The sequence below is a fragment of the Carcharhinus amblyrhynchos genome, chromosome 15, assembly GCF_965287045.1.
Source record: "Carcharhinus amblyrhynchos chromosome 15, sCarAmb.v2.hapA, whole genome shotgun sequence".
In the NCBI taxonomy this organism is placed as follows: domain Eukaryota; kingdom Metazoa; phylum Chordata; class Chondrichthyes; order Carcharhiniformes; family Carcharhinidae; genus Carcharhinus; species Carcharhinus amblyrhynchos.
In genome coordinates this window covers 4156745-4172349 of record NC_137338.1, presented here as the reverse complement: position 1 = coordinate 4172349, position 15605 = coordinate 4156745, and positions in this window count along the sequence as shown.

Genomic DNA, 15605 nt, shown 5'->3' with positions numbered 1-15605 from the left:
CCTTCCAAGCCTGCACCAACCATGCTGCCTGACTGAGCTAAAACCCCCTATCCTTACAGGACCACATCCCTCTATTCCCATCTTATTCATATATTTGTCAAGGCGCGCCTTAAAAGTCTGCAGACAGGGGGAAGGAATATTTAATTTTATCAACTGCAAGTTTTTTTTTACTCATTTATGGGATGTGGGTATCGCTGGCTGGGCCAGGAATTTTTGCTCATCCCTGGTTGCCCTACAGAAGGTGGTGGTGAACTGCCTTCTGGAACACTGCTCGGCAGCCATTCCAATCCCAGAAACCAGAGAAAATAAGAGTGTGCTTCAATTTTTTAAAATAGTAGATTGGAGGGTATTATCCATGAGGACAGATTGGACAAACTCGGTTTGTTTTCACTTGAATGTCAGAGGCAGAGGGGGTGACCTGATAGAAGTTCACAAAATTATGAGAGGCACGGATATAATGGATAGAACATAGAACACTCCAGCACAAATAGGCCCTTCGGCCCACAAGTTGCGCCGATCACATCCATACCTACCAAGCCGTAGATCTATCTGTAACTCCCAATCCCATTAAATCCCATGTACTCATCCAGAAGTCTCTTAAAAGGCCCCTGTGAGTTCACCTCTACCACCACCGACGGCAGCCAATTCCGCTCACTCACCACCCTCTGAGTGAAAAACTTACCCCTAACATCACCTCTGTACCTGCTCCTCAGCACCTTAAACCTGTGTCCTCTCGTAGCGACCATTTCAGCCCTGGGAAATAGCCTCCGAGAATCCACCCAATCTATTCATAGAACATAGAACACTACAGCACAAACAGGCCCTTCGGCCCACGAGTTGCGCCGATCACATCAACACCTATCTATAACCCCCAATCCCATAAAACCCCATATACTCATCCAGAAGTCTTTTAAAAGACCCCAGCGAGTTCGCCTCCACCACCACTGATGGCAGCCGATTCCACTCACTCACCACCCTCTGAGTGAAAAACTTACCCCTAACATCACTTCTGTACTTTCCTCCCCGCACCTTAAATCTGTGTCCTCTCGTAGAGACCATTTCAACCCGGGGAAATAGCCTCTGAGAATCCACCCTATCCATTCCTCTCAACATTTTATAAACCTCTATCAGGTCGCCTCTCAACCTTCGTCTCTCCAGGGAGAAGAGACCGAGCTCCCTCAACCTATCTTCATAAGGCATGCCTCCCAGTCCAGGCAACATCCTTGTAAATCTCCTCTACACCCTCTCAACAGCTTCCACATCCTTCCTGTAGTGAGGCGACCAGAACTGCGCACAGTACTCCAAGTGGGGTCTGACAAGGGTCTTATAAAGTCGTCGGAGTCTTTCTCCCAGGGTAGAAACGTATATTACTGGGGGGCATATGTTTAAGGTAAAAGGGGGAAAGTTTAAAGGAGATGTGAGAGGCAAGTTTTTTTTTAACACAGAGGATGGTAAATGAGTCTGAAATGTGCTGCCAGACAAATTGGTAGAAGCAGATACAATAGCAGTGTTTAAGAGACAGCTTGACAGATACATGAATAAGCAGGGAATAGAGGGATAGGGATGCATAGAGGCGAAAGGTCTTTTGTTTAGAAAGGTGTCATGTCTCGGCACAGACTTGGTGGGCCGAACGGCCTGTTCCTCTGCTATACTGTTCTTAGTTCTTTGTTCTTTGAGGTGTGACATGACATATAAAAGGCTGGGAACCATTCTTCCAGAGAACCAACCCTCATTCTACTTATTCTTTTCCTTTATAAATGCCTGTAGGAACACTTGCTCTCCGTTTATACATTTCTAACCATCTTCCTCTCATACTCTAATTTCTTTCTCCTCATTAACTCCTCTTGTCCACCATCTTGCCCTTCCCTAATAACACAGTATGGGTGTTCGACAGGGCTTTAAACTAATTGTGGGGGGGGAGGGTGCGAGGGTAGGTGATGTTACGAGGTCTAAAGTTAAGGAGAGGGTACAGGTAAGGGAAGAGGCCGAGGATGTCCCAATAATAGCGGGAGTAGGGGCGTGAGTATAGTTGGTGGCGTTGCGGCAAATAGGGTCCAGGTGAAGGCTGGGATGAAAGCGCTTTATCTGAATGCACGAAGCATTCGGAATAAAGTGGATGAGCTGGTGGCGCAGATCGACACAAATGGATACGATCTGGTGGCCATTACAGAGACGTGGCTGCAGGGTGACAGGGACTGGGAGCTGAATGTACAGGGCTATCAAGTGTTTAGGAAGGATAGGCAGGAGGGAAAAGGGGGGCGCGTAGCTCTGCTGATTAAGGATAGCATCACGGTGGTAGCAAGGGATGATACTGGAGCCAAGGAGCAGAGGGTGGAATCGTTGTGGGTGGAGATTAGGAACAGCAAAGGGAGGAAGACGCTGGTGGGTGTCGTCTATAGGCCCCCGAATAATGATCTGGAGGTGGGGCGGGCTGTTAACGCGCAAATAAGTGCGGCGTGCAGGAATGGGACGGCCGTAGTTATGGGGGATTTCAATCTGCATATTGATTGGTCGACCCATGTTGGACGCGGGGAGCTCGAGGAAGAGTTCTTGGAATGCTGCCGGGATAATTTCCTCGAACAGTGTGTGTTGGAGCCGACGAGGGAGCGAGCTATCTTGGATCTGGTGCTATGTAATGAGGCGGGTAGAATTAGGGACCTTGTGGTGAAGGATCCTCTTGGGGAGAGTGATCATTGTATGGTGGAGTTTCTGGTGCAGATGGAGGAGGAGAAAGTGGGTTCCCGGACACGCGTCCTTTGTTTGAATCGAGGGGAGTACGGTAGGATGAGAGAAGAATTGGCGAATGTGGACTGGGGGAGTGCGTTGGAGGGAGGGTCTGTTGAGGAGCAGTGGAGGATCTTTAAGGAGATCTTTCTTGGTGCTCAGCGGAAATTTATTCCGCTGGTCAAAAAGGACTGTAGGAGGAGAGGTAATAAGCCGTGGATAATGAAGGAGGTGAAGGAAAGTGTTAAACTAAAAGCGGAGGAATTTAGAGTAGCTAAGAGTAGTGGGTGAGAAGAGGATTGGGAGAGGTTTAAATGTCAACAAAGATTGACAAAGAAGTTGATAAAGAAGGGTAGGAGAAACTATGAAGCTGGGCTAGCGCTTAATATAAAAAAGGATAGCAAGAGTTTTTATAAATATATAAAAAGGAAGAGGCTGGCTAGGGTGAACGTTGGTCCTTTAGAGGATGAGAAAGGGGACCTAGTGGTAGGGGATGGGGATATGGCTAAGGTATTGAATAACTTTTTTGTTTCTGTCTTCACGGAGGAGGACGTGAATAATTTGCCGGATGTTAGCGATGGAAAGGTGGTAGGACTGGAGGGTCTTAATGACATTACTGTTACTAGAGAGGCGGTGCTCGACAGACTGGAGGGGGCTGATTGTGGACAAGTCCCCAGGACCGGATGGAATGCATCCGAGGGTTCTGAAAGAAATGGCGGAGGTGATAGTGGATGCCTTGGTGGTTATTTTCCAGACGTCGCTAGATTCCGGGGAAGTGCCGGATGATTGGAAAACGGCTAATGTTACGCCGTTGTTTAAGAAGGGTGCCAGGCAAAAGGCAGGGAATTATAGGCCGGTTAGTTTAACGTCTGTGGTAGGTAAAATGTTAGAATCTGTCATTAAGGAGGAAATTGCGAGGCAGCTTGAAGGGAATTGCTTGATAGAGCAGACGCAGCACGGTTTCATTAAAGGGAAGTCGTGTCTGACAAATTTACTGGAGTTCTATGAGGATGTGTCTAGGGCGGTGGATAGAGGAGAGCCGGTGGATGTGGTCTTTCTAGATTTTCAGAAGGCGTTTGACAAAGTACCTCACAAGAGGTTATTGCAGAAGGTCGAGGGACATGGAGTTGGGGGTAGGGTGTTAGCGTGGATAGAGGATTGGTTGTCAAATAGGAGGCAGAGAGTGGGGGTCAACGGGTGCTATTCGGATTGGCGGATGGTGACTAGTGGAGTGCCCCAGGGGTCGGTGCTGGGGCCTCAGCTTTTTACCATTTATATAGATGATCTGGAGGAGGGAACCGAGTGTAGAGTGTCGAAATTTGCTGATGACACCAAGATTGGGGGAATGGCAAATTGTGCGGAGGGTGTGGAGAGTCTGCAGAAGGATCTAGATAGGCTGGGCGAATGGGCCAGGAAATGGCAAATGAAATTTAATGTTGGCAAGTGTGAGGTGGTCCACTTTGGTAGGAAGAATGGTAGGAAGGACTATTACTTACGGGGCGAAAAACTGCAGCAGGCGACGGTGCAGAGGGACCTCGGGGTCCTTGTGCATGAGTCGCAAAAACCCAGCTTGCAGGTGCAGCAGGTGGTCAGGAAGGCGAATGGGATGCTGGCCTTCATAGCGAGGGGGATTGAATATAAGAACATAAGAAATAGGAGCAGGAGTAGGCCATCTAGCCGTTCAAGCCTGCCCCGCCATTCAATAAGATCATGGCTGATGTGTCGTGGCTCAGTTCCACATTCCTGCCTTCTCCCCATAACCCTTAATCCCCTCTCTTATCAAGAACCCATCAACCCGCTTCTTAAAAATATTTAGCGAGGCAGCCTCCACCACTTCAACGGGCAGAGAATTCCAGAGATTCACCACCCTTTGAGTGAAGAAGTTCCTCCTCAACTCCGTTCTAAACCGCCCCCCCTTTATCTTGAGGCTGTGCCCCCTAGTCCTACTGTCTTTTTTGAGCGGGAAGAGTCTCTCCACCTCTATCCTATCCATCCCATTCATCATCTTATACGTCTCAATGAGATCTCCCCTCATTCTTCTAAACTCTAACGAGTACAAGCCCAGTTTATTCAGCCTATAAAAGTAGGGAGGTCTTGCTGCGGCTGTATAGGGCATTGGTGAGGCCGCAGCTGGAGTACTGTGTGCAGTTTTGGGCGCCGCACCTGCGCAAAGATATTTTGGCCTTGGAGGGAGTGCAGAGGAGGTTTACTAGGCTGATACCGGAGTTGAGGGGGTTAAGCTATGAGGAGAGGCTGAATAAACTGGGCTTGTACTCGTTAGAGTTTAGAAGAATGAGGGGAGATCTCATTGAAACGTATAAGGTGATGAATGGGATGGATAGGATAGAGGTGGAAAGACTCTTCCCGCTCAAAAAAGACAGTAGGACTAGGGGGCACAGCCTCAAGATAAAAGGGGGGCGGTTTAGAACGGAGTTGAGGAGGAACTTCTTCACTCAAAGGGTGGTGAATCTCTGGAATTCTCTGCCCGTTGAAGTGGTGGAGGCTGCCTCGCTAAATATTTTTAAGACGCGGGTTGATGGGTTTTTGATAGGGGAGGGGATTAAGGGTTATGGGGAGAGGGCGGGAAAGTGGAACTGAGCAGCGACAGATCAGCCATGATCTTATTGAATGGCAGGGCAGGCTCGAAGGGCTGGATGGCCTACTCCTGCCCCCATTTCTTATGTTCTTATGTTCTTATGTATCTACACCACATAGATTAAGCAGTTTGAGAAAGTGTCTTGTCAACAGCTAAGGAACCGAATCTGTGGTGGAGAAAGAAAGCAACAGTTTGTCTTTCCAATGTTAAACTGAAGAATATTTCTGCTCGCCCAGTACTGAATGGCATTTAGGAACTGTGATGGGTTCAAGGGAGGTTGTAGTGAGGTAGAGATGGATGTAATTTGTGTACATGTGAAAACTAATCCCGTGGCTGCTGTAAACTCATGCAGTTAACCCCATCAATCCTCTGGTTTCGCCTTCAGCTGCACAAAGCCAACTTTTCCATTCACTCCCATTGCATAGAGTCCCAGTATTGATTTGTGGTGATTGCCCCTTGAAGGGCAACACAGCAGAAGAGGGTCACCTGGCTTGCTGACCAATTGGGGCTGAGAGTGAGTAATCACCCCAAGGGATAGAGTCTTCACTTAGGCAGAAGACATCTAGGGACAAGGATAGCCATGTGGGCTACTGGTCTCTGTACAGTTTTTCTTATTAATAAATACCTTTTGTATTTCTGATGAAGTCTATGAATGTACGTCATTACACCTGGCAACGAGAGTAAAGTACCCTGATACTGCCTCTGGCCCGACACCTGTGAGTATCCTGTTTTAATTGAAATCCAAAGGAAAACATTACTCACTCAAATGCCTCTCTTTGTGCGAGTGGACCCATTGGAACGGTAAAACTTTGCCAGATGCTGAGTAATGTAGAATCAGAAAGGATGGACAGTTCCAAGCTGTGCGGGTAATCATGAGAACATGGCAAGGCCTCTGTGTCAGAATCCATAAGAAGGGCAAGTGAAACGCACACACGCATCTCCACTCACATTGGAGACTAGGAGGCAAGGCAGCCCCCAGCCTCAGTAAGGGACAGACACAGATTAAACCAGAATTGGCCAGTACAGTCAAACGTTTAGAAACATATAAAAAAAACCTTGAGAAACTAACCTTGAGAAGCAAGAGCTGCGGCCTTGAGATTAGAAAGGAAATAGAATTTAAGTTATAAAGGAACAGATCTACTGCAAACATTGTTTTTTGAGGAAGAGAGGACAGAAAGTAGTTCTTTGAGTAAAAATAGACTGCATGGTCAGTGTTGGAGCTGTTGGAGACGTCCAGGAGTGTGGGAAAGTCAAGAGGCTGGAATCTGACAAGCTCTCGGTGTTGGAGCAGAACCTGCGGGGTTACCGTGGCAGCAACTGTTGCGCTGGTGGGCTGCAGATGGGGAATATCTGAAATTTTGGGGAATGAAGACGTCCTCAATCTGTTTAAAGAGGAAGTTAAAAAGTTTCTGAAGCAACTTTTAACATCGCCTGGAGAACGTCGGGACTGTCAGTGAAATTGACAAAACAAACTTTAAAACAGAGATGAGGAGGAATTTATTTGGCCAGAGGGTGGTGAATCTGTGGAACTCTTTGCCGCAGAAGGCTGTGGAGGCCAGGTCATTGAGTGTTGTAAGACAGAGATAGAGACTTCTATAAGGTCACTCTTCAGCCTCCTACACTCCAGCGCAAAAAGTCCCAGTCGATTCAGCCTCTCCTTATAACTCAATCCACCAAGTTCATTGTACTCCCTCTATAGCAGGTGCTTTCTCCTCAGAAAAGGACACCAAAATTGCACACAATACTTCAGGTTTGGCCTCAACAACAAGCTATACAATTGCAGCAAAACATCCCTATCCCGATACTCAAATCATCTCGCTATGTAGACCAACATACCAGTTGCCTTCTTTACTACCTGCTGTACCTCCATGCTTACTTTCAGTGACTGATCCAAGGTCTCTTGAGTATCCACCTCTCTCAGTTTACATCCATTCAAGCAATAATCTGCCTCCCTATTATTGCTAGGCAGATCCATAATACAAACAGTGAAGCTAAATGGGTTTAGCTGAAGTTAAGTCAGATAGAAATAAAGATCCCATTTGTGAAATGTAAGAACATGATGGATTCACCTCAGAAGGAACACAGAAATTAAAGACTTCCAAAGAAACCAGGAATGACTGAACATAAAATGGACTCGGCAAAAAGAATTAAATTCTAGTAAAAACATTGGGGCGGCATGGTGGCACAGTGGTTCTCACTGCTGTCTTAAAGCGCCAGGGTCCCAGGTTCAATTCTAGCCTCGGGTCACTGTCTGTGTGGAGGTTGCACATTCTCCCCATGTCTGCATGGGTTCCCTCCAGGTGTTCCGGTTTCCTCCCACACTGTAAAGGTGCACATGTTAGGTTGGTCGGCCATGCTAAATTGACCTTAGTATCAGGAGGGAGGTAGGGTAAATGTGTGTGGCCGTGGGAATAGGGTCCTAGTGGGATTGCAGTTGGTACAGACTCGATGGCCTGAATGGTCTCCTTCTGTACAGGAGGCTAACAGGATAAAATGACTGGATGCAAACTTGAAAAAAAGCTGCAAAACATAACAAAATGGAGTTAAATAGAGCGAGAATTTAATGAGAAAATGTAGAATGAGCTGAGCTCCACGAAAAAGCAACCAGAATATTAGAGCAAAAGCCCAGTGAAGAATTGAATCAGGGGAAGGAGAATGTGGCAATGAGAAATTAACTGAAGAGGTAAAAACATCGACATTGACAGCAGAATCAGCAATTCAGGCAGAGAAGGAAACTGAGATTATGCGCTAGAACAAGATTGCTGAAATGGCCACACTAATAGAAAAGCAAAAAAACCAATATAACAAAATGGTCGATGAAAAAGATGCTGAATTGAAATGTTGGAAAGAGAGGAGCCTTTTATCACATAACCCAGTTACCAGAAACAGAGTACTTTGACCATTCCTTCACAGGGGATAGGCCAAGATTGTGAACTAAATTTGGAACTGAATATAGTTAATGCCTAATAAATGTGTTTATGTTTGATCACACAATGAGCCATCGCCATTGCAACTATAAAAATATTAAGTACAGTAAGTGGTGGTGTCACAATATGAAACTTGGGAAATGGATCAAGTTAGATCCTGGAAGTACTGTCTCTGAGACTGGATTCCTGTGGTAGCCGGTAGACATGGAAAGATGGAATGTTCATCAACATGTGGACCAGTTGAGGGAAGAGAAAGATGCTCAATCTGTTGGTGTTGCCGACAAGAAATGTTTTCGAACCTGTTAGCACTGAAATATCAGATTGACCTGTTGTAGCCATTAATGATGTCTCTGTAGATGCAAGTAGTAATGGACTAACTGTCTGTGCCAGAAGAGATACCCTTTCCTGCAGTTCCTGCTAATGTCAATCAGATGGAAGCATCTCAGACTGCAGGATAACACCATTCTAGAAGAAGCAGAAAAACCCCTCCAAGAATTAATTATGATTGTCCAACTCATGTGTACAATGTTTAGTTAGGACTGAGAAACCTAGATATTGAAAATTGTATTGAAGGGGTTAAAGAGGAGGTATGTGGTGATTATCCCTTTAAGAGCAGCAGCAGTTCTGCAACACAGCAGAAGGGGGTTACTGTTTTGGGGGACCAACTGGGATTGGGAATGACTAATCACCCCAAGGGTTGGAATCCTCTTTTAGGCAGAAGACATGTAGAGACTCAGGTAGCTGTGTGAGTTGCTGGCATCTGTACAGCCCTTATTAATAAATACCTTTCGTGTTACTAATGAAGTCTGCGAGCGTGCATCATTACAGTCCCAATGGACTTCAACCTCTTCCGAAGCACTTAGAATCATAGAATCCCCACAGTGCAGAAATTGGCCCATTGAGCCTGCATCAACAACAATCCCTTCCAGCCTTATCCTTGTATACAACCGTATGTATTTACCCTGCTAGTCTCTCTGACACTAAGGGGCAATTGAGCATGACTAACCAACCTAACCTGCGCATTTCTGGACTGTGGGAGGAAACCGGAGCACCTGGAGGAGATCCACTGAGACACGAAGAGAACGTGTAGACTCCACACGATCACCCAAGGATGGAATTGAACCCAGGTCCCTGGCGCTGTGAGGTCACAGTGCCACCCCTCTTCTGTACAGAAACCACAACCCAAGTATAACCCATTACTCGGAGGAGTTGTAGACAGTGAGGATGGATGTTACAGTTTGCAGAGGGACATAGATAAGCTGCAGAGCTGGGCTGAGAGGTGGCAAATGGAGTTTAATACAGAAAAGTATGAGGTGATTCACTTTGGTAAGAGTAACAGGAATACAGAATATAGGGCTAATGGAAGGACTCTTGGTAGTGTCGACGAGCAGAGAGATCTCGGGGTACATGTGCATAGCTCCCTGAAAGTTGGCACCCAGGTTGATAAGATTGTTCAGAAGGCATACGGTGTGTTAGCTTTTATTGGTAGAGGGATTGAATTTCGGAGCCGTGAGGTCATGTTGCAACTGTACAAAACTCTGGTGCGGCCGCACTTGGAGTATTGCGTACAGTTCTGGTTGCCGCATTATAAGAAAGATGTAGAGGCATTGGAAAGGGTGCAGAGGAGGTTTACCAGGATGTTGCCTGGTATGGTGGGAAGGTCTTATGAGGAAAGGCTGAGGAACTTGAGGTTATTTTCACTGGAGAGAAGAAGGTTATGAGGTGACCTAATTGAGGCATATAAGGCGATCAGAGGGTTAGATAGTGTGGACAGTGAGAGCCTTTTTCCTTGGATGGTGATGGCTAACACGAGGGGACATAGCTTTAAATTAAGGGGTGGTAATTATAGGACGGATGTCAGAGGTAGGTTCTTTACTCAGAGGGTAGTAAGGGTGTGGAATGCCCTGCCTGCAGCAGTTGTGGACTCGCCAACTTTAAGGGCGTTCAAATGGTCAGTGGATAGGCATATGGATAACATTGGAATAGTTTAGGTTAGAGGGTCATTAGATTGGTTCCACTGATCGGCGCAACATCGAGGGCCGAAGGGCCTGTACTGCGCAGTAATGTTCTATGTTCTATTGAAGCAAACTTGTGATTCAAACATTTTTTTTTAACTTATTCAGGGGTGTGGCTGGCTGGGCCAGCATTTATTGCCCATCCATAATTGCTCTTGAACTGAGTAGTTTAGCCAGCCATTTTCAGACATGGGGTGGCACAGTGGTGAGCACTGCTGCCTCATAGCTACAGGGGCCTGAGTTCAATTCCCGGCTTGGGTCAATGGCTGTGTGGAGTCTGCACGTTCTCCCCGTGTCTGTGTGGGTTTCCTCCGGGTGCTCTGATTTCCTCCCACAGTCCAAAGATGTGCTGGTTAGGTTGATTGGCCATGCTAAATTGCCCCTTAGATGTGCAGGTTAGAGAGATTAGTGGGTTAGACGTATGGGGGTTATGGGGATAGTGCCTTGGATGGGATTATTGTCGGTGCAGACTTGATGGGCCGAATGACCTCCTTCTGCACTGTAGGGTTTCTATGTTCTATGATTCTAGGGCAGTTGAGAGTTAATCACATTGCTTTGGTTCTGGAATCACATGTAGGCCAGGCCAGGTAAGGAACATCAATGAGCCAGATGGGTTTTTATGACAATCAACAATGGTTTCATTATGAGACTTTTAATTCCAGATTTGTATTGAATTCAAATCCCACCATCTGCCATGGTAGTATTTGAACTCCAATCCATGGAACATTAACCTGGGTCCCTGGATGACTAGTCCAGTGACAATACTATGATACTACTGCCTCCCTGATAAACACTTTGAAATTACTCATTCTTTCATTGCTGCGTGTAGGCAGTGTCTGTCCTCACAGGTAAGGATGATTATTTTGCAAATAGCAATGTTTAATTTAGATTCAGTATCAGTGTGAGTGAATAAGCAGATGCAAATCCTGTACCAGAACTAGTCAGCGCGTGATGAATGGACTCTACATTCATCATGATTCAGATCGCTAACTCGCCTTCTTTTCCCAGCAGCATCTGTCTGGGAGTGAAAGAAGAAACTTGCTATTTGACTTGTGCATCCAGTTTGACAATTTGCAAAACATAGCAACACCGATTCACATTGCAAAACATGCCAAAGCTCTTCATGAACAGAGAATGTATTTATTAGTGTCACAAGTGGGCTTACATTAACACCGTAATGAAGTCACTGTGAAAATCCCCTAGCCGCCACACTCCGGCACCTGTTCGGGTACGTTGATGGAGAATTTAGCACGGACAATGCATCCAACCAGCATATCTTTCGGACTGTGGGAGGAAAGCGGAGCACCCGGAGGAAACTCACACAGGCAAGAGGAGAATGTGCAAACTTCACACAGACGGTGACCCTAGCTGGGAATCGAACCCAGGTCCCTGGTGTTTGTGAGGCAGCAGTGCTAACCATTGTGCCACCACGCCACCCTAGATACGAAGGGAGCGATTAGGATGAGAGGTGACCTGATAGAGGTTTATAAGATGTTGAGAGGTATAGATCGGGTGGATTCTCAGAGGCTATTTCCCAGGGCTGAAATGGTCGCTACGAGAGGACACAGGTTTAAGGTGTTGGGGAGCAGGTACAGAGGAGATGTTAGGGGCAAGTTTTTCACTCAGAGGGTGGTGGGTGAGTGGAATCGGCTGCCGTCGATGGTGGTGGAGGCGAACTTGTTGGGGTCTTTTAAGAGATTTCTGGATGAGTACATGGGATTTAATGGGATTAAGGGTTATAGGTAGGCCTGGTAGGTAGGGAAATGATCGGCACAACTTGTGGGCCAAAGGGTTTGTTGGTGTTGTAATTTTCTATGTTCTATGATGTGTTACTGAGAGCTTGGTCGAAAAGATGAGATGTATTCAAGAAGGAAAGAAGTCATGTTATACATTATATTTATCAACTGAAGATATCTATGTGTGCTTTATAGTCAATGAAGTACTTTGGGACTCATTCATTGTTCTGGCATCGGAAATGGGGCAGCTAGTTCCCACACAGCAAGTCCCCACAAACAGCAATGTGAGGATAATCAGATAACTTCTGTTATATTTATCCATGGGCATCACTGGCTGGCCAGCATTTATTGTCCATCCCTTGTTGCCCTTGAACTGAGTGGCTTGTGGGGCCGTTTGAGAGGGTAGTTGAGAGTCAGCCACGTTGCTGTGGCTCTAGAGTCATATGTAGACCAGACCAGATAAGAATGGCAGGTTTCCTTCCTTTCAGGACATTTGTGAACCAGATGGGTTTTTCTGACAATTGACAATGGTTTCATGGTCATCAGTAGATTCTCAATTCCAGATATTTGTTATTAAATTCCACCATCTGCTTAGTGGGATTCAAACCTGGAGCATTAGCTGAGTTTCTGGATTCATCATCTGGCGGTAATATCACTAGGCCATGGCCTCCCCTAATCTGCTTTTAGTGATGATGGTCAAGAGCTAAATATCAATCAGGACACCAGGAATAATCCCTGGCTTCTTCTCTAACCATGCCCTGGGACAGACAGGGTCTAGATTTGACAGCTCACCTGAAGCATGGTACCTCTGACACTGTAGCATTCCCTCAGTCCTGCAGCCAGTTTCTGTGCTCTGGAGTGGGATTTGAATCCATGATCCATCTGATTTAAAAATGAGGGTATTATTCACTGAGCTACCATTGGCACTGTCATCTCTGTCAATGGCTATGGTTGAAAGATCCCCCTTGTGAGGCCCACATTGTTAAGAAGCACATTTAAATTGTCCTTCCTTCCTGCTCTGGTTCTGATTCATGGTCTGTTCAGTGGTGGTACTGATTTGTGGTCAGATTGGAGGTGTTTCATATCTGAGGGTTCGATGAAGACCGCCCAACAGGAACAGGAAATTGGGTACAAACTTGTAAAAGGGAACTAATTGTCAAGCTATGAGGGAAAGAGCCATGTTTGTGGGACTAATTGGAGAGTTCTTTCAAAGAACAAGCACAGGTACAATGGGCCAGATGGTCTTCTTGTGTGACATTGTGTTCTTTGACTCAAACATTTTATTCCAAAGCCAAACCTTGAGTAGCATGCAAAGCGATTTCAAATCTAGTATTCAACTTGTTGTTAACAGTGGTGCATATGCATTTTTGTGAGCCAAATTAAGAAATATGGATAATATTGCTGTACTGTATGTACGGTGGCACAGTAGTTAGCACTGCTGCCTCACAGCACCAGGGACCTGAGTTCGATTTCCGGCTTTGGTCACTGTCTGTGCGGAGTCTGCATGTTCTCCCCGTGTTTGCACGGGTTTCCTGTGGGTGCTCTGGTCTCCTCCCATAGTTGGAAAGACGTGCTGGTTAGGTACATTGGCCATGCTAAATTCTCCCTCAGTGTAGAGGCATATAAGATTTTGATGGGTATAGATAGAATGAATGCAAGCAGGCTTTTTCCACTGAGGCTAGGGGAGATAAAAACGAGAGGGCGTGGGTTAAGGGTAAAAGGAGAAAAGTTTAAAGGGAATATTAGGGGGGGCTTCTTCACGCAGAGAGTGGTGGGAGTGTGGAATGAGCTGCCGGATAAAGTGGTAAATGTGGGGTCACTTTTAATATTTAAGAAAAACTTGGACGGGTTCATGGATGAGAGGGATGTGGAGGGACATGGTTCAAGTGCAGGTCAGTGGGACTAGGCAAAAAGTGGTTCCGCACAGCCAAGAAGGGCCAAAAGGCCTGTTTCTGAGCTGTAATTTTCTATGGTTCTATGGTTCAATGTACCCGAACAGGTGCCGGAGTGTAGTGATTAGGGGATTTTCGCAGTAACTTCATTGTGACACTCATAAATAAACTTTAAACACCTTGAAATTCTAACTTAGAATCAATCCCCCAATGTGGAATAGAGAATTCATTGTGAATCTTGCAAGTGCAATGTACCTATGGCAGTTCAGAAAACAATCCCCATTGTAGGATGGCAAAAAATGGGGTTAATTTTGACTTTGTCCAGCCGTGTATAATAGGTGAAAGGAAGTTGACAGTCTGCTTTGCATAGAATTAGATAGAGTTTACAGCACAGACGCAGGCTTACAGATCTATCCATGTATAGATGCTCCACATAAACCTCCTCTCAACTTTCTTCAACTGATTCTCAATAATACAACTTTCTAGTCCTTTCTCGGTCATGTATTGCTTTCTTTAGCTTCTGCTGAAATGTGCCTATGTTTTTGCATCAATATCTCTTGTGTGACAATGAGTTCCACAATATAACCACCTCTGGGTGAAGGAGATTCTCCTGATGACTATCCTATATTGATAGCGCTTAATTCTGGTCTCCCCCAGAATGGAAACATCAGATGGGATTTTCCGGTCGGGTCCCAGGACTGTAAATTTCCACCCAAGGTCATTGGACCTTTAAGCCATCCGCCAAATTTTCCTACAGTGGGCGGGTCTGGAAAATTTACCCCTTCTTCATTACAGCCATGCTATCAAGCTGCTTCATAATTAAGTCACCTGCTCAGATGTCTCTTTTCTCGAGAGCTGTATCTAACTTGGCCTGTTCAGCCTTTATTGAAAGCTACGTCCTATGACAGAGTCTTTCATCTCTCCTGCTGATTCTAATGGAGGAGAAATATAAAACAAGTGGCCAGTTCACTATCATCAAAGTCATTCCATTTCTCAAAGTCAAAAATCACTGCCAAAACATTTGTATTCCTTCCTGTAACTTTGTGTCTCCAGGATTGCCCTGAAGAAAGTTGTATCACTTTTCCGCTGGTATGGTGAATTAATGATGTGGAGGTGCCAGCTTTGGACTGGGGTGGGCACAGTAAGAAGTCTCACGACACTGGATTAAAGTCCAACAGGTTTATTTTGTAGCATGAGCTTTTGGAGCACTGTTCCTTCATCAGATGTCTGTACCTGTAAAGACTTGATTAAAAAAAAGATTCACTCACCTGATGAAGGAGCAGCGCTCTGAAAGCTCGTGATACCAAATAAACCTGTTGGACTTTAACTCGGTGTTGTGAGACTTGTAATTGTGAATTAAATGTATGCAAACACGACCTCACTGAGACCGGGGTGCCTTTTCAACGAGCAGGGCTCCAGGCTTTCAGGATTGTGAAGTGGGTGAGGCCAAGTTACATAGAAAATAGGAGCAGGAAGAGGCCATTCGGCCCTTCAAGCCTGCTGCACCATTCATTATGATCATGGCTGATCCCTCCATCTCCCCATATCCTCTGATTCCCTTCTCATTACCGCTGTATCTAACCGCTTCTTGAAAAAATTCAGAGTGGCATTTTCCAACCATGCTCGTCCCCAAGACCGAAAATCCCACCCGAGGTCTGCGGACCCTTGTGTGGTCCTGTCTCACCTGCTACAATTCTCGTGGCGGGCAGGGTGGG